The 24,203-nt window shown below is 34.5% G+C and overlaps 1 protein-coding gene and 1 long non-coding RNA gene across 6 annotated transcripts in view; one reads left to right on the plus strand and one right to left on the minus strand.

Moving 5' to 3' along the window:
• Positions 1 to 24,203, minus strand: part of smog (G-protein coupled receptor 158 smog) — a 100,994-nt gene that overhangs the window by 46,788 nt on the left and 30,003 nt on the right. For all 5 annotated transcript variants that reach the window (XM_036370272.2, XM_036370275.2, XM_036370271.2 and 2 more), the window contains exon 2: positions 17,144 to 17,209. The gene's annotated coding sequence lies outside the window, so the exon portion shown is untranslated. The remainder of the gene's footprint in view (positions 1 to 17,143; positions 17,210 to 24,203) is intronic.
• LOC118682258 (uncharacterized) lies at positions 1,906 to 18,162 on the plus strand. The gene is made up of 4 exons (XR_004978006.2): positions 1,906 to 1,935; positions 16,723 to 16,962; positions 17,039 to 17,083; positions 17,158 to 18,162. It is a non-coding gene; the product is annotated as an uncharacterized lncRNA (long non-coding RNA).

The following is a 24,203-nucleotide window of genomic DNA, read 5'->3' on the forward strand; positions in this document are numbered from 1 at the left end:
GCATTGCAAACACATAAATCTTTACATTTTATGCTTTCTCGTGTTATCTGCCTGTTTTCTTTGAAACGCCTAGCGAGCGCCTACATATTTGAAGGGTTTTCCAATACGCACATGCGGTTACAAACGATGGTTGCCATATTATGCTTGTAAAGATTGTTTTATTTTTTTGAGAAGACTACTTCAACTAGCAACGCCTTTTCGTACACGTTTATCCAGCTTTTAGACTAGATATCTGAAGTTTATATCTACATACCAAAACCTCTCATTTTTAGGCGTTCTGCACAACCTTAGATTCGGCATTATATTTCATGCGTAGAATGATCTGACACATGTCTATATCTTTCTTTATTTCCATAGCAATCCGCCCTTATTGAAAACCCCTGTTGTTTGCATATGCGCCCTCTCAGTTTCTGCAATTGCCGCTGCATTTTTATTACTTTATTATTATTATTACTCTCGCAACCTGTTGCTACAGAGTATAATAGTTTTGTTCACCTAACGGTTGTTTGTATCACCTAAAACTAATCGAGTTAGATATAGGGTTATATATATATAAATGATCAGGATGAAGAGACGAGTTGAAATCCGGGTGACTGTCTGTCCGTCCGTCCGTCTGTCCGTCCGTCCGTGCAAGCTCTAACTTGAGTAAAAATTGAGATATCTTTATGAAACTTGGTAGACATGTTTCATGGTACCGTGAGACGGTTGGTATTGCAGATGGGCGTAATCGGACCACTGCCACGCCCACAAAACGCCATTAATCAAAAACAAATAACTTGCCATAACTAAGCTACGCAATTAGATACAAGACTGTTATTTGGTACACAGGATCACATTAGGGAGGGGCATCTGCAGTTAAAATTTTTTTTTAAAAAGTGGGCGTGGTCCCGCCTCTAATAGGTTTAATGTGCATATCTCCTAAACCGCTAATGCTATAATAACAAAATTCACTGGAAGCAAATGTTTTTAGCACTTCTATTGACGGTGTGAAAATAGTTGAAATCGGGTGGCAACTCCGCCCACTCCCCATATAACGGTACTGTTAAAAACTACTAAAAGCGCGATAAATCAAGCACTAAACACGCCAGAGACATTAAATTTTATCTCTGAGATGGTATAAGATGACTTTATAGGAACCGCGTTCAAAATTAGACAGTGGGCGTGGCACAGCCCACTTTTAGGTGAAAACCCATATCTTGAGATCTGCTTAACCGATTTCAACCAAATTCGGTGCATAACGTTCTTTTCATGTTTCTATGTCACAGTGCGAAAATGGGCGAAATCGGACTACAACCACGCCTACTTTCCATATAACACCATTTTAAATTCCATCTGATTATTTCACTTTCCACTATGCAAATCAAGCAACAATGACTGTATCGGGATAAAACTTTGCGTGAATAATGCCACCTTGTGGCCAAAAATTGTCTAAATCGAACCAAAACTGTTTAAGCCCCTAAGTACTAAATATGTGGACCCCAGTGCCTATAGTTGACCTTCTACCGAAAATATCAGCCAATCCACAAAGAAATCTCAAACGAGTATACTATTTGACTTTGCGAGAGTATAAAATGTTCGGTTACATCCGAACTTAGCCCTTCCTTACTTGTTCAGTGTTCATTTGTATGTAGCTTCATACACTCAAATCGTTCAATAACTGTACGTGCTACAATTTAACTTGTGAAATGTCTTCCGACGTTTATCCTTTAGCGGTTGCCATCTTTGCAACTCTTTAACCCTCTCTTTGCCACTGGCTTCATTGTCAGTTGTGGTTATGTAGCCAACACGAACTCTTCAATTTCGCTTGTTTTGACATTTTTTTGACTCTGTAGCACATAACATACATATGGACATATATTTGGACACATTTCAGCGGCGAACTAGAAAATCTCAGTCTTACATTGGCTGAACGCCGGCATCTTTAAAGTTTGCCAAGTCGGTGATTTTTTTATTATTATTATTTTTTTTTTTTGCAACGAATACACCATTTAAACTCTCTTCAAAGAATTTGTGCAGCTTAATTTAAATTTCATTAGACACTCACGTGTTAGAATAATTAAATTGTATTTATTTCTGGGTGTAATTAATTTGTATTGATATGTGTGTGTGCTGAGTGGTGGTGACATGCAGCAGCGAGGGTTAAGTGGTTGATTCCTTTAAATGTATGTGTCTTAAATTGTAAGTTATAAATATGAAAGTGTGGAAGGCAGGCTGCTATATGCGTTGCTTCTTAAATAATAGCTGGAGACCGTCGGTGAAAGCAATAAAAATCTTACATATGATTCATAATAGCTGTACGTGACGTGGAGATAATTTGTGAGATTATAAATTAATGGCAACTATTTTAACATTTTTGTATTTTCTCTACCGAAATTCTATATGTTTTCCAAAAGATAGCTCGTGCGAACTTCGTCTTCGGCAATGCCTGCTCAAATTGTCTGCGTTTCGAGCCGGAAAATCTATGCTTGATTGTTCTCTATAAACATCAAATAATCAAACTGATATCGTTAAAAATTATGTACTTTCATGAAGGTCTCACAATGTTTATTGCAATATTGGGTAAATGGCATGATATGGCATCGTTGTATGATCGAAATAAAACGTCTAATTTTATGATAGGCGTTTCACTATTCAGTTCAAGTGGCACACAGAAAAGTGAAATTAAAAAAAAAAATCGAAAAATAAAATTCTGAAATTTTAAATCGATATCGGAAATAGTTTATGAGCTACAGCATTATAGTGGCTCTGTTAATTCAGTTCAATCACCTCTATACATTTTGAAAATTCCTTGAGTAATTATTCGGAGACAAATGTTCCGATCATTATCAATTTTATTCTGCATATTCTGTATATAGGTCTGCATACAATGACGTAATAGCCTTTTGATCTGATTACAAATCGAATTTCGGCCCAAAACTACCGAAATCTTAGGTAAAATTTATACCAAATATAAACGACAATATCTGATTAAATCCTTGAACATACTGTTTAGCAATAAATAGTAAATCATTCGGCTGAGGATCCAGAGCTACCTACACTTTAGACGTAATGAATTTCAGAAACATATTTATGCCAGTTGTTTGTTCAATTCGCCACTCTCTAAGTTTTGACGAATCGAAAACAGCTGCTATTACCCAGAAATGTCTTAGAGTTGTGTTTGGCGTTGGTTGTACTAAACTACTATAAGCTTATCCTAGAGTAATTTAGAAAATGTTTAAAATTACTTTAGAAAACTTTAAGAATATTATTCTTGACTTGAACTTAAATATACAGGTTGGTTGAAAAGTGAGTAGTGTTCACCAAGAAATAGCACTACTAGCACCAATTTTTATTTTTCTCAAGTTGGTACATCTGTCGTGTGAACACATGCAAAGTTACAAGTCATTCTGTCAATTAATTCTTTGTTTACAAGCATTTAAAGTTGACGTGTCAATGTATTTTTGTTATATGGAAAAAATTTAATATCCCGCAGTGTTTAGATTCTTTGTTTTGAAAGGTTTAAAAGCAAAGCAAATTTATAAACAATTGTTAGAAGGGTATAAGGAGTCCTCACCTTCAAAACGCACCGTTTAATTTTGGGCTGGTGAATTTAAACGTGCGTAAAGCCTAGTACTAGGCTTGAAGACGATCCACCCGAAGTTCGAGAAAAAACTGCAACCACACCAGAAATCATGCCATAGGCATCTAAGACGAACAAGTACTTTATATTTAACATGAAGAAATACATAAAAAAAGCTGTTTGGAAAGTTAGTGCCGCACACGTTAACTATTTAACAAAAACTGAATCGAAAACAAATTTTGCAGCATATTTTGGAGCGTTTTAAGCAGAATAAACCCGATTTTTTGCGTCGTTTTATAACTATGGATGAGACTTGGACCTACCACCATGATCCTGAATTGAAACAAGAACGTTTACAGTGGACTGAAACTGGTTGTTTAGCTCCAAAGCAGGTGAAGTCACAACGATCAGCAAAGAAGGTTATGGCATCAGCTTTTTGGGATGCAAAAGGAATTTTGTTGATTGTTTATCTGCAGAAAGGTAAAACAATTAACACTGAATATAATTGAAGCCTCTTGGATCAGCTGGATGAAAAAAATTTGTGAGAAAAAACCTGGTTTGCAGCGCAAAAAAAATTATTTTTCATTAAGACAATGCACCTGCTCACAAAGGAGTTTGAACAATGACAAAGTTCAACGAATTAAATTACGAATTGCTTGAGTATCCACCGTATTCACCAGATTTGGCTCCCAGCGACTACTAACTCTTCAGCAACCTGAAACAATTCAAGAATTTTTCGTCGAATGAAGAAGCTATTACAGCCGTAGACGGGTATTTTGCAGAGCTTCCAGGAAAGTCATTGTAGGGATGGCATAGAATTATTGCAGTATCACTGGACTAACTGCATTGAAGTTAAAAGAGATTATATTGAATAAAAAAATATATTTCGTACCAAAAACAGTATTTTTTCATTTCGAGCGCGGAAATTTTTCAACCAACTTGTATGTATTACATATTTTATATCGTATTTAGCTACTGCTCATCTGATTAAAGATTTAACCTAGTGTAAAACAATGTTTTACTACTACTTTCTAAATGTATACTATTATTTTAAACTACACTTCCATAGACGAATTCATATTTCAATAGCAAAAGACTGGCATTAAATTCTGAAACTAAGTATGACCTTCTTTTCCAAGCAGTTCATTCATCCAATCTTACTTATATTTTTATCTTTTTATCTGTTCAACATTTTATCCCACTGTAATTCAATTACAATTTCATGCCAAACAATTTTGTACAAGTTTAACAAACAAATTTGTGCCTACTAAACATGTATAGTACATACATATATATATGCATATATATATTTAAATGTACATATGTACTTGCCTTCAATTTGAATCCATTACCACCCACTTTTTTCGCTGTGCCAGTAAACTATATAAATATATGTTTGTCATTAGCTATTTTCGCATATGATTTGGACGGCGGCCAAATTGTGAGACATATGTATATACATACATTTGTATAGGGAAATGTATTGCATACATATGTATGTACAAAGATATCAGAAAATGCATGCTAGACAATGGCTTTGTCAACAAACTATAAAGATGCATAGGTTAGTTACCTTGTGCTCGAAGAAAGTAAAAATGTTCGAAGCGAAACTACAATCAAATTTCGAAATGAATGCTAGTACGTGCACATACATACATACATAGATTGCTACATACAAGTATGTGCATGTTTGTTTACTCGTGCATTAAGCATTAACAGGGCGAGCCAAATTGTCATGTCGACTAGCTAATTTTCAATTATGATCACAACAACGGTCTACGGTATGAGGTGTGGGTTAAGCGATGCGGAAAAGCAATTCATTTGTAAGCGGAAATACGAACACATATCTACATGCATCGCATATACAATTGCATTATATTTAATGGTATAACTTCAAGATATTTTTATGACATGGTGCGATATGACTTTCTTCCTTAACGTTAAATAAATGCTTTTAATATTATTAATAATAATATTACTATTTTTTGTTTTGTATATTATTTTCATAGATAAATTCCTTTTGTTTCGCAATTTTCTAAGCCTCGAAGCAATTAAATTCGATTATCTGAATTTTGATGAACTGCAGGCAACTTATGATACTTTAGCTTGATATAAAAATTAATTGTTAAAACTATGCGAAAGTGAGCATTATTTTGAAATGTCTTTCATATCGCAAAGAACATCGCGTGTATGTATTTTATATTTTCTTTAACTGACTGTATAAAAATGTTGCCTACATTTGTGCGCGAAGTTATAAAAAGTATAAGTTAAGAACTTTTATTACTATACTAAGGTTGTATTAAATTTGCTACGATGTTTGTCACACCCAAAAGGAAACGTCGGAGACCTTATAAAGTATATATCTGCGTGACGGGCTGAGTCGTTTTAGCCATGTCCGTCTGTCTGTCCGTCTATATTAAAATGCACTAGTCTCTCAGTTTTTGAGTTATGGATTTGAAATTTCGTGCACGTCCTTTTCTTCACATAAAGCTTCTTATTTGTTGGAACCGCATATAGCTGTCATACAAACTAAATGATCGGATTCAAGTGCTTGCTTGGAAAACTTTTTTATTTAACGAGGTATCTTTAAGAAGTTTAGCAGAGATTTTTTTTATAACTCATCGCTGCAATCTTTGAAAAAGTTGTTTAGATCGGACTATTATATCATATAGCTGTCATACAACTGACCGATTAAATTCAAGTCCTTGTATGGAAAACTCTATTGTTTGTCAAGGTACCTTCATGAATTCAAGGCATTGCTACAATTTTCCGAACATATTGTTTAGAATGAATCACTATTGCGTCTATGTAGCTGCCATTTAAACTGACTGATTAAAATCAGAATAAAGTTCTTTTTATACCCTTTCATGCTATAAAAAAAGCACCTCTGAAGGGTATTATAGCTTCGATGCAGCCGAAGTTAACATTTTTTCCTGTTTTTTAGTTCAAATATATTTAATTTTGATTTAAAATTGACGAAATCTCTCTCAACATATCAACTTTATTTCGTGTTTATTAAGCAATTAATTACTTAACTAGATTATCTGATTAAACACAATTTATCTTTATGTGCCATTATTATATTATATCATCAAGAGCGTTGATCACAACTTGATTGCATTTTTCCTGGCATTTATTAATTTAATTTAGAAATTTAATACACCACCATGGCAACCACGCACTTATTTATCACGCTTTAAAGCTTTCAGTATTACGGCGTCAATGCAATTACTGCATAACTGACAGTGGATTTGTTGGAGAGTGTGTATGTATGTATGTATGTATGCATGCATATCTGCTGGGTGCATTGCGGTCACGTTGACTGCTGGAGCTAAGTATATTGATGGCAGAAGTAGTAAAAGAAGCAAAGGAGCTTCTCAACTAGCTTACATTGTACAGCTTTTGTTGTTGGTCTCCAACTGCTGTGGCATCAACTCGTTTATTACTCGATTAGAGGTGACACATTGCACCTTTGGCAAGTCGCGGCAGAACTGCCGATGGCTGGCAACTGTCACCTGTCCACTATCCACTATCCGCCATTTTCTAACTTCTGTCAATTGTGTGTGCTAGTTGCTGTCCATTGCACAGCGTGCGTTTTTCCTTTCTTACTTCTAGTCAATACTTTTTTTACTCAAGTTGTTTCACTAGGCAACGAGTAAGTGCTGTATTATATAATGACAGCGTCGGTAATAATGAGATTGCAGATCTAAGAGGAGCCAGTAGAGGCGGTGGTAGCGGCAGGATGGCGTGTTAAATGTGCTCGTGGAAAATTTGCAACGCTCGCAACTATTTTACTTCATTCATTATGCAACACAAAACGATTAATCAAGGTAGATTAGTTGGCAATATGATGGCTTTTGGGCACGGCGTACTAACAAAGTGACAACGTTATAATATTATGGTTTTTTTTAATGCGAAAGCAATTTGCTGGTAGATAAACACAATTTGGGCCGGTGAGTTTAGTGGTTAACGTAGATTTCCTCAAATAGAAAAATTTTTTGATCATCAATTGCAACTTAAAATATGCGAAGGATTTATTTAAAAAATATTTTTAGTTTGCCACGAAGCTTGTAACACTCAAAAGTATCCAGTTCGCATTCGTCCCTCGGTTTTTGAGATACCGATCTGAAATTTCGCACAAGTCTTTTTCTCACCAATAATCTGTTTTTTATTTCCATCGGAATCGTCGATATCGAACCATTATAATAAAAAGCTGCCTAACAAACTAACTGATCAAAAGCAAGTTCTTGTATTGAAAACTTTTTTATTTGAGAAGCTATCTTGACGAAATTTTGCATAGATTATTGCCCAAAGCAAGGCTACAATCTCCGAACATATTGATAGAACCGAATCATTATAGCATATAGTTGCCATATAACCAAAATTGAGCATGGAAAACTTTGTTTTTGACAAGATATCTTCATGAAATTTAACAAAGGTTACTGTCCAAGTCAACGCTACAATCTCCGAACATATAATTCGGATCGGACTACCATAGCATACAATTGCCATACAACCTAACCGATCAAAATCAATATAAAAGTTTTTTATACCTTCTTATGATATAAAAAATGCACCTATAAAGGATATTATAGCTTCGGTGCAACCGAAGTAATCGGTTTTTTTCTTGTTTTGAGATGGTTTCGAGATATTACATAGATATAATATTATCGTTTTTTTATCGGAAGCTTACATATATAAGTTTAGATGATTAGGTTTAACTCAGCGTAGCTGGATTCCCTTTAGCTATAAGATTGGAAATTTGATCTTTCTATCATAGAAAAAGCTTCTTCAAAGATTTAAGCTAACCCTGTAGCAAAGAGAATGAGACAAGGAAAAGTACTAAGAAAATTGTCATATAATTTTGAAGAAAAATTATTATCGAAGATAGTACCTAAGAATCAAATAGGAACAAGCCTAAAAAAGATAAGGTAAAAGAATTTCATATTTTTTGGCCTGCATTCAAGAGACTATATTTTTAACCAAATATAACCATTACTATTACCATTTAAAATAAAATGGTCAATTGCCAAGAGGCAAACGCCAATCGAAAACAAAACCATCTTAAGTAATACATGAGACAAATGTGCGCTTTCTAGAAATAGTTTTACTCACATACTTTATTATTTTTCGTTTAGTCGACAACATTTTTTCACTGGCTTTGGGAGCTAGATCAATGAACCAAATATATATAATAGTGTTGCAGCAGTGATTGAGCGGCAATGTAATCGTCCTTCGCAATGTGTGCTTGCGATACAAATGCATATACACATGTACAAATATGTGCGGCCACCAATAATGAACTTGGGACCACAAACATATGCCCCGACAAATATAGTACGCGTGTATAGCTATCGAGCGCAGGGTGTGTGAACATAAATCTTCAACCCTTAATGGGGGCCTGCGTACTGATAATGAAGATAAATAGTTTGCAGCAAGCTGTCGGAGTGGAAACGATAATCGATAAAGCACACACTTGCAAACCATGTAGAAATATACATATGTATGTATGTACATGCAGAAGACAAACACATGATTATTGACGTGTGCAAGTTCACAACTTGTATTTGAAAATGTATTACAAACTAGTTCGTAACAGTTTAGATTTTATTGTAACGGTTATAGAAAGTTAAGTAAACTAAATGTCAACTTTACAGTAGCTATTTACTTGGAGACTCGCATTCTTGCATTTGGTAAAAAGATAGGTGTGGCGTGAAATGTAAATGAACGTTGCCTACCTTTTGGCGCGCAGGTAAAATATTGTGATCTTGAATTTTATTTCTCACGATAATTATCTTAAACGACATTATGACGTTGAAGATGAAACTATGCTAATGTATCACTTCTCCTAAATAAAAAGTATGCTTTATAATAAAATAATTGCTTTAAGTTTTGGTTTCTTTTGTTCGATATGGACTACACTTCGGCGCAGGCACAGAAGTCTATAACAGTGAATAGTTTTCAAGCATTTCGAAAGAGATGAGATATACAATTAACTAAGGCATCAAAGAAGTTACGAGTAATACAAAATCGACTCAGGATAAGAAGTCTTTCTCTGTGTCATAATTAACAACAATAACATACCGTTATTTTCCAGTGACTATTTGCCCTGACCTGGACAAAGTTAGTTTGCTTTTACTACTTGAAGGAAGGATACTTCGTAGTATGCGTATATATAAAAAATATTAGCCGTAAATGAACGTGTTTGTAGGCACCTACCGTTATGCAGACATTTAGTTCCGCAGCTTTCCTTCGCGTGCGCACACGATGTGGAGGTAAATATATGAAAATTAAGTTGAAAAGCGCAACGCGAAAAGAACATAAACTTGTGTGTGAAGGACAAACAAAAATTTGTAACAAGCGCCAGCATGCAACACACGCGAATACACACCGGGCAGGTATGGCAACAACAACAAGAAGAAAAGTTTCACTTGAGTTGCACTTAAGGGGGCAGGCAGACGTAAACAAAAACAAAAAAGGCAAAATGTGAAAGAAGCAACGCAATGACAGTGCATTACTTGCAACTAAACAGCAACAACAACAAAATCAATGTGCCAACAGTGCGAAAAGCGCACAAAATTAGTACACAAAGTACTCATACACATAGTTGGAGAACTATGAGAGTGCCCACACATTTGGTTTGTCCTTGTGCCGCTTGCTTTGAGTTTTCGCATTTTTTCCACACTTTTCTGTAATTTTAATTTTTTTGTTTTCTAGTGTCAGGCCACCATGCAAGCATGAAGCACTTTTTGTTTGTGAGGGAGTGAAAATTACGGAATGTGCGTATATATTACATATATATTTTTATATGTAAATATATATAATATATATATATATGAATATATATATGTGCATATATGTAGATATATATATATAGATATATATACATATGTATGTATGTGTGTGGGCGTGGGCTTCTGTGACAACAGTAAGAGCAATCACCAACACCACTGCAGCGAAAGTGACAAATTGGAAAAAAAAACCAAACAGCTAGTGAAAGCATTGAAGCAAAAACAACTAGCGCTGGCACTTACATACTTACATCAATGCAAACAAAGATTGACGTAGGGGCATAGAGGCGAAAAATTGCGCACCCTACATAATATTTGCTAACACTGCAAACAAGCGCAAAAATTCGTTTTTTTTCCACAAACAAAAAGCAAACAAGTAGGCGAGAGGCTGCAATTTTTGAAGAACTTTTTTTTGATGCATGAGTAAATGTGTAAAAATAGAAGCGACTGAGAGATTACGGTCTAAAATGCGCATCAATATGCATAAATTATATAGTATTTAAAAACGTTGCATATTATGAGTCCCGAAATGTCGGTACCCTATAACGGTATCTTGAAATTGCAGCTTGAATGTTTTGTTTTAAAATATAAAATTGACAGAAAAACATATTAGTTGTTGTAACGTAAAAATTGACATGTTTACTTTGGATTCCACACAATTTGAAAAACGGTCAAAAAGGACTAGTGTATCACTCGCAAAAAAATTAGCCAGTTCTGTTTCGCATACAACCATTTGCTTGCTGAAAGGTGAAGAAAAATTCGTAAAAACAATAAAAAAAAAAGTAAAAAAAAACTTCATTCCGGTTGAACCGAAGCTATAACACCCTTCACAGAACTTGATTCCGATCGTTCAATTTGTATGGCAGCTATATGCTATAGTCATCCGATCTATACAATTTCTCGTCAAATAAAAATCGTTTCCCATACAAGTACTTGATTCCGATGGTTTACTTTCTATGGCAGCTATGTAGATGATATAAGTCGGTGTGTTAAAAGCAACTATCGCAATAAAAGTATTGCCATACTCAGCGATAGTCAAGCGGCACTAAAAGCGATGTCCGCTTTTGAGGTCAAATCGTTACTAGTGCATAGAACGGTTCAACAGCCTAGCAAACCACAATAGAGTGCACCTCATTTGGGTGCCTGGTCACAGGGGTATAGCCGGAAATGAACTGGCTGACGAGTTGGCCCGCTCTGCAGCCTCCACAAAAACGGTAGGATCAGAACCATGCATTGTGGTTCTACACTGGCCATTACAGGCTCAATAAGCATCTATTCAACATGGGTTTAGTCTCTTCTGCAAACTAGCTGTTCTGTGACATGGAGTCGGAAACCCTAGAACACCTGCTAGTGGACTGCACATCAGTCTGCAGACGAAAAATTAAGGCCCTGGGATCCATGTTTCCTAACAGGGATCGCATCGCTTCGCTAGCATCTAGCAGTATATTAGAGTTCATCTATATGCTGGAGCTAGATGAGTCGTTGTGACTTTGGGGAGGGCACAATAGACCATAGGTCGCGGTTCGCGGTCTGAGGGACTAGTTCACGTATATACAGACGGACGGACAGACGGACATGGCTAAATCAAATCAGCTCATCTTGCTGATCATTTATGTATATATTTTATAGGGTCTCCGACGTTTCCTTTTGGGTGTTACAAACTTCGTGGCAAACTTAATATACCCTGTTCAGAGTATAACAAGAAAACACATTAACTTCGGTTTTACCAAAGCTATAATACCATACATAAATACTAAATATTTCTTACAAGAACTTGATTCCGACCATTCAGTTTATGTGACAGCTGTATGCTATAGTGACTCGATCTTGGACAATAATCCATACCAAATTTCGAAAAGCTATCTCATCAAACAAAAAAGTTTTCCATACAAGAACTTAATTTTGATCGGTCAGTTTGTATAGCAGGTGTATGCTATAGTGGTCAAACTTCGAATTATTGAGCACACTATCATAAAATCCTGATTTGACGTCCACGACCTATTTTCTCTTTTTTACACAAAGATCTCTAATTTATAATATCATAAAAAGCCGTTCTAAGGGTATTAAACGTTATTCTGAAAAACAATACATCACCAATTTACATTTTCTCATTGTTAGAACAAAAGTCTGAAATCCGTTTTCAATTTCAATGCCGAGACTCAAAATACTACAATAGCTTATATAGAAATATTAAGGAATTTTAAAGTTCACACAACATTTCAGATAATTCACTGATCCGGCTACGTCATCAATGCAGAAGGACCATTAATTGAACACAGAGCCAAACAATAAACCTTTGATGCTTCGATGTCATTGTGCAACAATAAAAATTGTATAAAAGTCAATTTAAAAGTTCATTGTTGCAGACATTTATCTTTGATGACAGCGATTTTACACACACATACATGTATGACAATATGAGCAAGGCTTTAAACCGTAGAGCAGCTAAAAAAAAAACAGCAACTGAAAGACAAAAAAAAATTACACTATTACGTATACGCCACGTATAACTTGATTTTAGCATGACGTGTGCGACATAATTCAAATTACTCGCCGACTGTCAGGCACACAAGGCTACACATGTACTCAACCACATGCAAGCCACACAAGCAGTAAGCACACATGCAAGCATAGTTTTAGTGGTAACTCGTGAGTGTGTGTGTTGGTGTGTTGACGAGTGCTGTCACGACATAACACGAATTTGTCATTTGCGAGTACGCCTAAATGGTAAACGTGTTTTTGATGTAAATGTATATTAGTCAAAGCACACCCCTTTCGTTCGGTGTGTGTAAATGCAATTTAGACTTTATGGTGTTATTAATAAGTATGGATTTAGTATTATATTTTTAGCATGTAAAAATAATTGCAATAAAAAGATAGTTCAATAATTATTACTTATATAATTAATCTATATTATACAGTAAAAAATTTCATTAGTAAAATTAAAGCAGAAATTGCTGAACACTTAGGATGGACAAATGAAACTCCAACTAATAGTAAAGATATAATCAGCGGTAAAAAAATACATCTAGGAAGATTAAGAGAAAGCGGATGCGGGTTAAATTGACCACTCTTTCGGCAAATGTCAAAATCGAAATCTGCGCAGCATTAAAAGGTGCGTAGACATATATTCGAATAGTCAGAGCTTATTACGACCCTTTTCAAGAGGAATTTTATCTCCAAGCTGATATCGGCGAAAATGAGCTTGGAACTGCATATAGTAGTAAAGACTAGTCATCCTACTTTCAAGAGCTATAACATTTTTGAACGCCTCAGCTGGTTATTTACGCAACGACCAATTTACGCATAACTAACTGTGGAAAACAGTAGGCTGGACGGCAATAGATGAACCCTGAATATAAAAGCTTTTGCCATTAACACATAACTGCTACTTATAGCTTTATAATCTTGATAGTAAAAATTTATACATCACTGAATTAAGCGAAAAAGAACCTAACTTTGAAATACGAAGAAATACTTTTTTTTACTTAGGACTACAAAGTTTTCCGATCGGAAAAAAAAGGTTTCGTTTTTTTTGATTGGCCTGGGGGTAAAATTTGTAGATTATGAAAAAAAAAAATTTTGGACAAAAAAAAAATTTTAACATCTAGAGGGCCGCCTTTCAGACTCAGTTTTAAAGTAAATTTTTGAGTTAAAATTTTTATTTCGTAAAAAGTTTTTGATAAGTGTTCTAGAAACTGTGGTGAGTCCTCTTTCTGGCCAATTAAAAGTTATCAACTTAAAAAAAAATTTTTGTGGTCATTATTGGAGTTTTTAAAAAAATCTTGAACGACAAGCATGTTGTCCGAAATTTACTTTAAAACTGAGTGGGCCGCCTATAGATGTTAAAAAAATTTTTTTTTGCACAAAAATTTTCTTTTCTTATAATCTACAGATTTTAACCTCAGGCTAAGCAAAAAAAAAAAAATTTTTCGCCCCAAGTGTATATGCACACAGGCGCACATAAGGACATGGCTAAATCGACTCAGCTCGCCATGCTAGTAAAATATATATATAAATGTTATATTTTATAGGGTCTGCGACGTTTTTTTCTGGGTGTTACAAACTTCGTGTGTATAAAAAGTGAGCGACACCAAATAATAATAATAATAATAATAATAGCAGAACGAATTACTTAAAGCTTAATGACACTCCTGCACTTATGGTTTCCTATAAATTTAAATTTTACTCGCTAAAATATATATTACGTTGCTGCTAGGGTGTTCATACACAAATGACAAATTTAAAAGATAGATGCACATACATCTGTGAATTTATAAAAGCGTTAATTGCTGTTTGCGCTTGCAAACATCAGAAGGATCAGAAAAAGCAAACAAATAACCAATATAATAAATATTGTGTACAGTAACATTGCGCCATTATTTGTCTTTGTGCACGAATCAAATAAAAAAATAAACGAATTACTTCATTCCAATTATTATTTCGCTTATTTAATTTGAAAGGATCCGGCAATAGGGTACAAGGGTCTGTATACTGTATCACTTTAAATTTCTTGTTATTTTTCTGCTTATTAAGTAGCGAGTAGACACAAAGCAAATACAAAGCGAAGCGAGAAAATTTGGAGGAAAACAAGCGAACCAAGTAAAAAAGGAACAAAAGGTACATTTTGTGCCATGAATGGTCATGCCAAGCGAAACTGTGCTGTTGGCCACTTGTTCCTGTGCCGACATTTTTGAAAATTACATTTTCCGGTCATACTTTTCGAAGGTTCGCTACACCCTTTCGGGCAAAACTAGCAGCAAAATTCACAGAATTAAAAAGAAGAAATTATAAATAAACAACAAAGAGAACGCAAAAAAACAAAAGTGCGAACGAAAGGAACTTAGCACTCTTGTTGACACAGTGCTAACGATAATGTTGATTGTTTGTCCGTTTGCTATCAATTAACCTATGGCTGGCCCGAGAGCGGTGTCAAAGCACAGCGTTGATGAATATTCATACGGGCGAAAGTTAGCTACATGAAATAAGCGGGAGGATGTAGGGTTGTGGAACACAAACATACACTCATATGTATGCATACATATACATATAGTATAACCTTATCACACGATATCTTTTCGCTGCCATTTAAAAGCGCTTTTTAAACATTCTACCTACACATATCCTGTTGCTTACTGTTATCTATTTACGAGTTATCCTTTTCTGCACAAATCTCTACAAACAATGCATGAACGGGGATGTGTTGCTTTCTATTGCCCTGAAAATGGCACACAAAAATAAAGCAAAGCAATCCGAAATGCTCAGGGCGGTCCGTTTTAAACCACTCGTGATGCTTTTGCTCCTGCTGTTCGCACAATGTCCCATTATCCTTTTCGTTTCTACCTTTTTTTTGTTGAATTTGTTGTTTCACTTTTTACCTCGAGCATTGTTTGCGCTTTTGTAGGGCCACACACACACACACACACATACATATTTTCTCACGGGCATACACGACCGCTATAAAATAACGTGCATGTGCCATAATAAAGTTATTTATTTTATTACTTTTATTGTAGCCTTTACAACTCGCTTTGCAGCTAAGCTATGAATTGATTTCAATAATTTGTTGATGCTCTACAACAGTTGTTCGTTACTTCTTTTTCTCTAGCACACCCGCTAACATGCTCATGTGGGTTTGTGTCTTTAAAAGTATGTTCCGATTTATGTTTTACGGATTAATATACGAATATGTATGCCAAATGAACATACATATATTCTATATACACATTTTAAAATCATAATTCAAATCGATTTCATAGCTTGTACGCTTGTAATATGTGATTATTATGTTTGCAGAGAGGGATAAATGAAAATCAGAATTTTAGTAGATCAAAGTTAAAGAATGATTAGTATTCTTTTCGTAGCCAAGGGAGCTTAACGCTCGTTTCTATATTAGGTGAGAAACAAACGGAGAATTGTTGAGAGAACAGTGTTCACTAAATCTGAGAGAGTAACATTCAGTAGATGAGAAAACAACGGAGAACTGTTGAGAGAACAGTGTTCACTAAATGTTAGAGAGTGACCAATCAAACAAACAACTGGTATAAATCAAATAGACTGGCATAATTAGATAGTTATAGAAAAATAAGCAACTTGAAGAGAACTATTGTCAGCTCGTAGAAAACCTGAATGCATATTTTCGCACATATATGGCTTTTCATAAATTATAATATTCTACCATTGTTGATAAATTTAAACAGGTTTATACTAAGTTCTACTATAACTAAGTGTATAGAATATTGTTTCCAAATTTATTTTAATTTATTTTCCTGGAAAAAGTCATTAGCCTTAACAGCATAATATTTAGTTATAATATTAAATTTAAAAAGTACCGTTATCTCTCTCTAAACGAGTTTTTATTTTCATTTATAGAAATATTCATTGGGCTTCTTCATCAAATCAAGCATTTAAAATGATATTTCTACGACGGTCGGGGTCTTATAGCCAAAACGCATACAACGTTTTCAACACTGTTTTTTGCCGCTACAACAACGAAAAACCTGGATATGCTGAACATATATGTGAAAGATTCGAAGAAAGTCAACTTTGTATTATCTATCAAATGTACTGCGAAATAAAATGGCTCTGTCGGAAGGCGTCGAAGACTTTGAGGTATATACTTGTATGAAACGCGTTCCTAAACAGAAAAATGAAGTAGATAAAATACTAATTTATTACCTAATCGCAGTTTTAGATTTTGTGGCTCGACTCTTGGTAACAATTTTCTTCAAATGTAAGCTTTTGCCATCGAATTTTTAATTTTAAAAAATTTATATGGAAGTTATAAACTTACCTTATTTCTTCTAGCACACAGAACTTTGATTAATAATTCATAGTCTCGGTAAAAAGTTCCTTTTAACTGTGGAAAAAATTAAAACAAAGAAAACAATCGTTTAGATTTATATTGAAATTTATGTGTTATGAACTTTTAATCATTTAAAACCAAAGGAAAAAAACAAAACCTGAATAATATAGCATACTTTTAAGCTCTTCCAAGCCCCACAGAAATTACTAGCCACACATCGTGCTCTTTTTTGAATATATAAGACAAAATAGGTAAAAAATCACAGCTTCAACACAAATTTGTTCCCTTTCTTTATTAATTTACACAAAATTATAAAATCGATTAATGTTTTGATTACTTTTTAGTAGCATGAACGCAAGTATCCGGCATCTTTTAGTGTACAGTTATGTACGTATCTGCTTATAAAATATGTATTACTGTAACGGTAGCGGCTATTAAGCAGCAAGCAGACTCGGTTGTGTGTTGAGCATATAAGAGTATGCAAAAAAGATTTAACGATGTATCTACCTTACTTACAAGACCTGACATTCTCAAGGTGCTGCATAAATAGCTACATAAAATAATATTAAAAGGTATACAAAAAATATAAACATATTTATATGCATACATACTTATTAGTATATAATTAATTTAATAAATGAGAAGCATATACGGTTTCGTTGCCATATTTTAGGAGCTTTGCGGTCAGTTGCCTTTCGCTCACACCGGCTTAAGAACATTTATCTCACATTCTTGGCAGTTAAAATAAATGAGCGACCTTTGAGTGTATAGAGTTGAAATTTCAACTTTATGGACATAAATATTTTAACAACACTTGGTCTGCTTTAAAAGGTTTCGAACGTCAAATAACAAAAGAAATTCTCTTAAGTACCACAACCACAGAGTGTTCCGCATATTACCACCATCTGCTGCATTTGCTGGTCGTGCTTACAAACTGAAATTTCTGTTGAAGTCAGGTTAGCGCCTTGGCTTTTTTTCACTTTAATTGCTGTTGTTGAAATTTTTAGTTACTGCATTCATTTTTGATTTTAGAGTTTCCTTTTTGTTTTTATGTGGAGGCGTCCGTTTATAGCGCACAGCGAATTCGTACATAAACTTTTAAGCTTATCTCATTTACTCCGACATATTCTCACAAAAAACTCCGTACTACAGGGTAATGCATGGTAGTATTTCATCTACTATAAATATGGAGATGATTTTTTAGGCTAAAGCAGTTAAAAATTTGTTCAGAGCTCTAAGAACTAAATACGAAATAATTCATATAAAACAAGTAAGGAAGGGCTAAGTTCGGATGTAACCGAACATTTTATACTCTCGCAAAGTCAAATGGTATACTCGTTTGAGATTTCTTTGTGGATTGACTGATATTTTCGGTAGAAGGTCAACTATAGGCACTGCGGTCCACATATTTAGTACTTAGGGGCTTGAACAGTTTTGGTTCGATTTAGAAAATTTTTGGTCACAAGGTGGCATACTTTAAACGTATTATTCACGCAAAGTTTTACGCCGATATAATCATTGTTGCTTGATTTGCATAGTGGAAAGTGAAAGAATCAAGTGGTATTTAAAATGGTGTCATATGGAAAATAGGCGTGGTTGTAATCCGATTTCGCCCATTTTCGCACTATGACATAGAAACATGAAAAGAACGTTATGCACCGAATTTGGTTGAAATCGGTTAAGCAGATCTCAAGATATGGGTTTTCACCTAAAAGTGGGCTGTGCCACGCCCACTGTCTAATCTTGAACGCGGTTCCTATAAAGTCATCTTATACCATCTCAGAGATAAAATTTAATGTCTCTGGCGTGTTTAGTGCTTGATTTATCGCGCTTTTAGTAGTTTTTAACAGTACCGTTATATGGGGAGTGGGCGGAGTTGCCACCCGATTTCAACTATTTTCACACCGTCAATAGAAGTGCTAAAAACATTTGCTTCCAGTGAATTTTGTTATTATAGCATTAGCGGTTTAGGAGATATGCACATTAAACCTATTAGAGGGGGGACCACGCCCACTTTTTAAAAAAAATTTTAACTGCAGATGCCCCTCCCTAATGTGATCCTGTGTACCAAATAACAGTCTTGTATCTTATTGCGGAGCTTAGTTATGGCAAGTTATTTGTTTTTGATTAATGGCGTTTTGTGGGCGTGGCAGTGGTCCGATTACGCCCATCTGCAATACCAACCGTCTCACGGTACCATGAAACATGTCTACCAAGTTTCATAAAGATATCTCAATTTTTACTCAAGTTAGAGCTTGCACGGACGGACGGACAGACGGACAGACGGACGGACAGACGGACGGACGGACAGACAGTCACCCGGATTTCAACTCGTCTCTTCATCCTGATCATTTATATATATATAACCCTATATCTAACTCGATTAATTTTAGGTGATACAAACAACCGTTAGGTGAACAAAACTATTATACTCTGTAGCAACAGGTTGCGAGAGTATAAATATGTGTGATGGCTTTTCTAAAAACTGTAAATTGTAGTTTGAACCTATACCACTCGTTCAGCACGCTATATATAGTTTCCAGCAATGCTTCTCTATTCCATCTTAAGCTCTTATAAGTATGCTCCAGATTTTTAACCACATACTCACTACAGAACTTCTTCCCCTTGCCGTTCCCACGACAGTCGGGTCTACGTAACCGGAACGGACCCGGATTTATTCCGGCCAAGGACTGTCAACTCGGTAGAATTCTGCCGCTATAACAACAACAACAACAGAACTTCTAAAATTTTTTACTTTTCGTTTTCAGTTATTTTAACACTGAAAAACCAAACGCTGAAATTATTGGCGATTGCTACAGAGGATTTAAGTATTTCATACTTTTCAAGCAGTTTAAAGTTTTCTATATGTATACAGTATAATACATATGATATACTTTTAGGCGCTTTAGTGATATTTTTTCCGTTACTCAAAGAGAGATAGAGTCAAAAATATTTTATTATTTCTTTTTTTTTATATTTTAAGTGATTTTGTGAATATATTTATAACATTAGAAAACATTTTTGAAGAATGGAAGTTTATAGCTTTTTCATCTTTGGCGGTCAACTTCTGTATGCATGTGTAGAATTATATGAGTGTGCCTCAAGTTCCGGTCCACTCTGCTTCAACAAATTTTAAAATGACACAAATACTAGGCATTTATCACCTCGTAAACGAACTGAAAGCATTCTCTACTCACTACTCCTATATCTGGACCATCTCACTAATGACAACAAACTCTTAGTTGTTTGTTTGATTAACACCTTGCAAAACTCCCAAATTGGTAATAAAGATCTAGCGATAAGTAACTATGGTACACAGAGTGGTAATAAATACTAATATTTTTCGCTTTGTTATTTTCCAATTTGCGTTTGCAGCCAGAATTGACGTTCGCATATTAAATGTTGAGCTTTCGTCAATAATGCAACGAAATCGATTGTGTTACTTTAATTACAAGCGTTAACCTTGTTTACTTGTATGTAATTTGCCTTGTCAAGTTTAGACTGCTGGCAATTATCTAAAAATAATTCAGTTGTAATAATTTCCATTTAAACATTTACTGGTACTTTCAACATACATATGTATGTGTAGGATTTCACATTTAAAATAAGCTTTCACTGAATTGTGGCATCTAAAGCGCCTGATGCTTATAATTTTAAAAATGATTTAAGTTTGAGAATATTGCTCACGAACTTTTGTGTCTAACGACAAGAAACGAAGAGAGACAATATAATTTGAGGTGGTCATGCATGTGATGGGCTCAAACAATCGATTTTTTTTCTTTCATAAATTGCTTTCTTAACTACAAGTATAATACAATACGGTGGTAAAGTGATTTTTAAAAATTCGAAGTCATTTTAAAGATACAGTAAATATAAAAACGCGGTTTAAAGGCAGTCTCAAAACTGTGTTTTTCAAACTTTCCTTAATCGTATATCAAAAACGGCTAAACCGAAATTTGGATTGAAATTTTTAGGGTATACTAAGCACATGAAAACGAATGTATGCACTATTATCAATAACAAGTTTTCAAATTTCATTTTATTTAGCAAAAAACAAAAAAAAAACGCAAAATTCGCAACTTTATGTCAACTTAATGTTTACCAAAAGTTCCATTTATTTGATAGTAGTCCATTCCATGCACTTCGGCTTACAGATTAAAACGCCGCTAACTTTGTTGTTTTAAATAAGCCAACGTTATAACTCCTATTTTACCCAACATTTTTAGTATAAAATTTATATTTATACTTTCGAAATATATGTTAATAAATGATAACAAACTTAAAGCTCTATCTATTTACTGTTCGTAAAAAAAAATCCCTAAAAAACAGGCCGTCACATGGGATGACACCCTTAATAAAACATATATTTTACGGCTTTTTTTTTACAGTACATACATATATACAATCTGTACTGGATATCTGGAATTTGATGGTCAAACTGCATCCTCCGAGAGTAGCTTTAAAAGTGTTCATATCTACAGAAAACCTTTAAATCTGGCCATGACATATTAAGTATGCACTACGTTGTCGTTTTGCAAGTACAATTATATCTTTGTAATAATTTCCATTAATATGTCCAGCATAAGCAAGTTTTTATAAATAAATGTTGTGTCCACAAAGTCCATTAAAAAGTATTTATTATTTCAGTATGTAATAAAGAGTTACGTGTGAATGTGTGCACTTTTTTATTATTTATAACATTTTCATTCTGCTGAGATTGTGTGTTGAATAATGTATAAATTATAAAAGCACTCGAACAATAAAGCTCAGTGATTTGTAAAATCTCGTACGAGCATGGCATGGCAAACTAATGCCGATAACTAGTGAACAAGCTGTAAAGGCCTACATAGGAGTATATATAAACATTTAAATCATTGCGCAAATAATCAAGTAAATATATAGAAGAATATATATTTAGCTGTCTGCATTGCTAAATATATATATAGAAATATATATAAATAAATATTTGCGGTCGCATTTCTAAATGAAAGCTTTTATTATATGAATATGTTTACTGTTCATTCATTATCAGTATTTGACTAGAGATATACAAGGAAATGTAAGGTAACTTTTAGAGACAGAGAATGTAAAGTGGAATAGCTGTCAAACTAGGTGTCATAGAAAATACGTGAAACTCTAGAAAAGACATGTATTAACAAGTAAGGAAGGGCTAAGTTCGGGTGTAATCGATCATTTCGTACTTTAGCAACTTGCCAGGATCAAAGGTGGGAAAATACCTTCAGTTGTTCGCAAAACTTTAATTTAAACAAGTAAGGAAAGTCTATATATTAGGTATATAGGGACTAGGGGAAATATTGCCTGATAGATGCGGTATAAAGTCAACCGAAAGTTCAAAAATCTTTCAACATTTTATCCGATTATATTCATTGATGCCAACCAGAAATTCAGAAAGTTCGATTTGTATATAATTGTTGAGAAATACTACTACTAAATAGGTACAATATGATATATCTCCAGATCTAATCAGTACATCTTACAGAGAGCTTTTTATACCCTGAACAGGGTATATTAGGTTTGCCACGAAGTCAGAAACTATAAAATATATACAATACATATATACCATACAAACTGAACAAGCGGAATTAAGTAATTGTATGGGAAACTTTTTTATTTGACGAAGTGCCTTCACGAAATTCGGCATGAGTTATTTTCTAAGGCAACAATGTAATCTCCGAAGAAATTGTTTAGATCGGATCACTATAGCATATAGCTGCCATACAAACTGAACGATCGGAATCAAGTTCTTGTAAGAAGCCTTTTTTATTTGTGAAGGGTATTATAGCTTTGGTGCAACCGAAGTTAACGTTTTTTCTTGTTGTTTGAAAAATTTGTGAAGAGAGTAAAGATATCATGAATATGTTTGTAAGTAAGCATTTCTCCAACATTGAAATATTTTGGAAAGTTATAACAATAAGGTCTCGATAGGATGTCCCACTTTATGGATACTTAAACTTTAGTTAGAATGGTGCTTTAGAAGTGGTTGATTGCTTAGAAGAAGAACGAAAGGTGTTCCTACCAAGAAAAGCTAGATGTAATAGTCAAAGACAGTGTTTTCGTAAATTTAAGTGCTAGAGCACAAACTACAGTTGTAATTACAAATCGCAAAGAGGAAGCCATAAATGAAGGCTTGTGGTGTATATAATTAAAACCGCTTAGACTCTTCAAAGCATATATAAATATTTATATAAATGAACTTTGCAACTTATAGCGCTGAATTAAACTTTCCTCTTACCTTACTTATTATTTATAAATGTTGAACTGGCTGAATGCGAATATCTTCCTTGCGAAACACACAGCCAACCAACGCAAGTGCCGCCCACCACGTGCCACTTAAAGCGAACTACCTGTTTTCCACTGACTTGTGGCCGCCAAACAAAGTGGTCATGGACAAAGTGCTGCGCACGTTTTGTTGCCTACGTTTTAGCAAACACTAATGCAGTGACCAGAGAGAGAGAGAGAGAGAAGAAGAGAGCGCGGGCGATAGAGAAGTACTATATAATTGCCCTGCTTTCTAAAGCAATTTCGAACTAAACGCTTCTTTAAAATGGAATAACCAAAAGCTACGTATACACAAATAAACGCGCTGAAGATGCAAAGGCCACGCCACTTTTCTGCGAGGCTATGTATGATTTTTGTGTAAAAAGAAATATAAAAAGTGAAATTGCTACAGAAATTGCAAATTGAAGACGAAGCAAAAATGTGGCAACTTTGTGCTTTGCAGCAATCAGCGAAACTTTTCAAAATTTGAGTGCGCGCGGTTCGCGGGTGGGGCGGTGGTTATGATGAGCCAATCAAAAATGAATTTCCCTAATTGTCTGCCAACGAAATGTAATGAAATAGCAAGAATGAAAAGAAATTAATTTTGAATAATTTTGATTGCGTGTGTATGCATTTTGTTTTCATAATGCGCTATGTACTTTTAGAAATCGGTTTTCGCAACGGAGAAATGGGAAATGGCAAGAATTGCAAGCGGAAAGTCAAACAAAGCGCTGAATGTCAAGCAGCCAACGGGCCGGAAATGAAAAGT

This window comes from Bactrocera oleae, chromosome 3 (genome assembly GCF_042242935.1).
Source record: "Bactrocera oleae isolate idBacOlea1 chromosome 3, idBacOlea1, whole genome shotgun sequence".
Taxonomy (NCBI): Eukaryota; Metazoa; Arthropoda; class Insecta; order Diptera; family Tephritidae; genus Bactrocera; species Bactrocera oleae.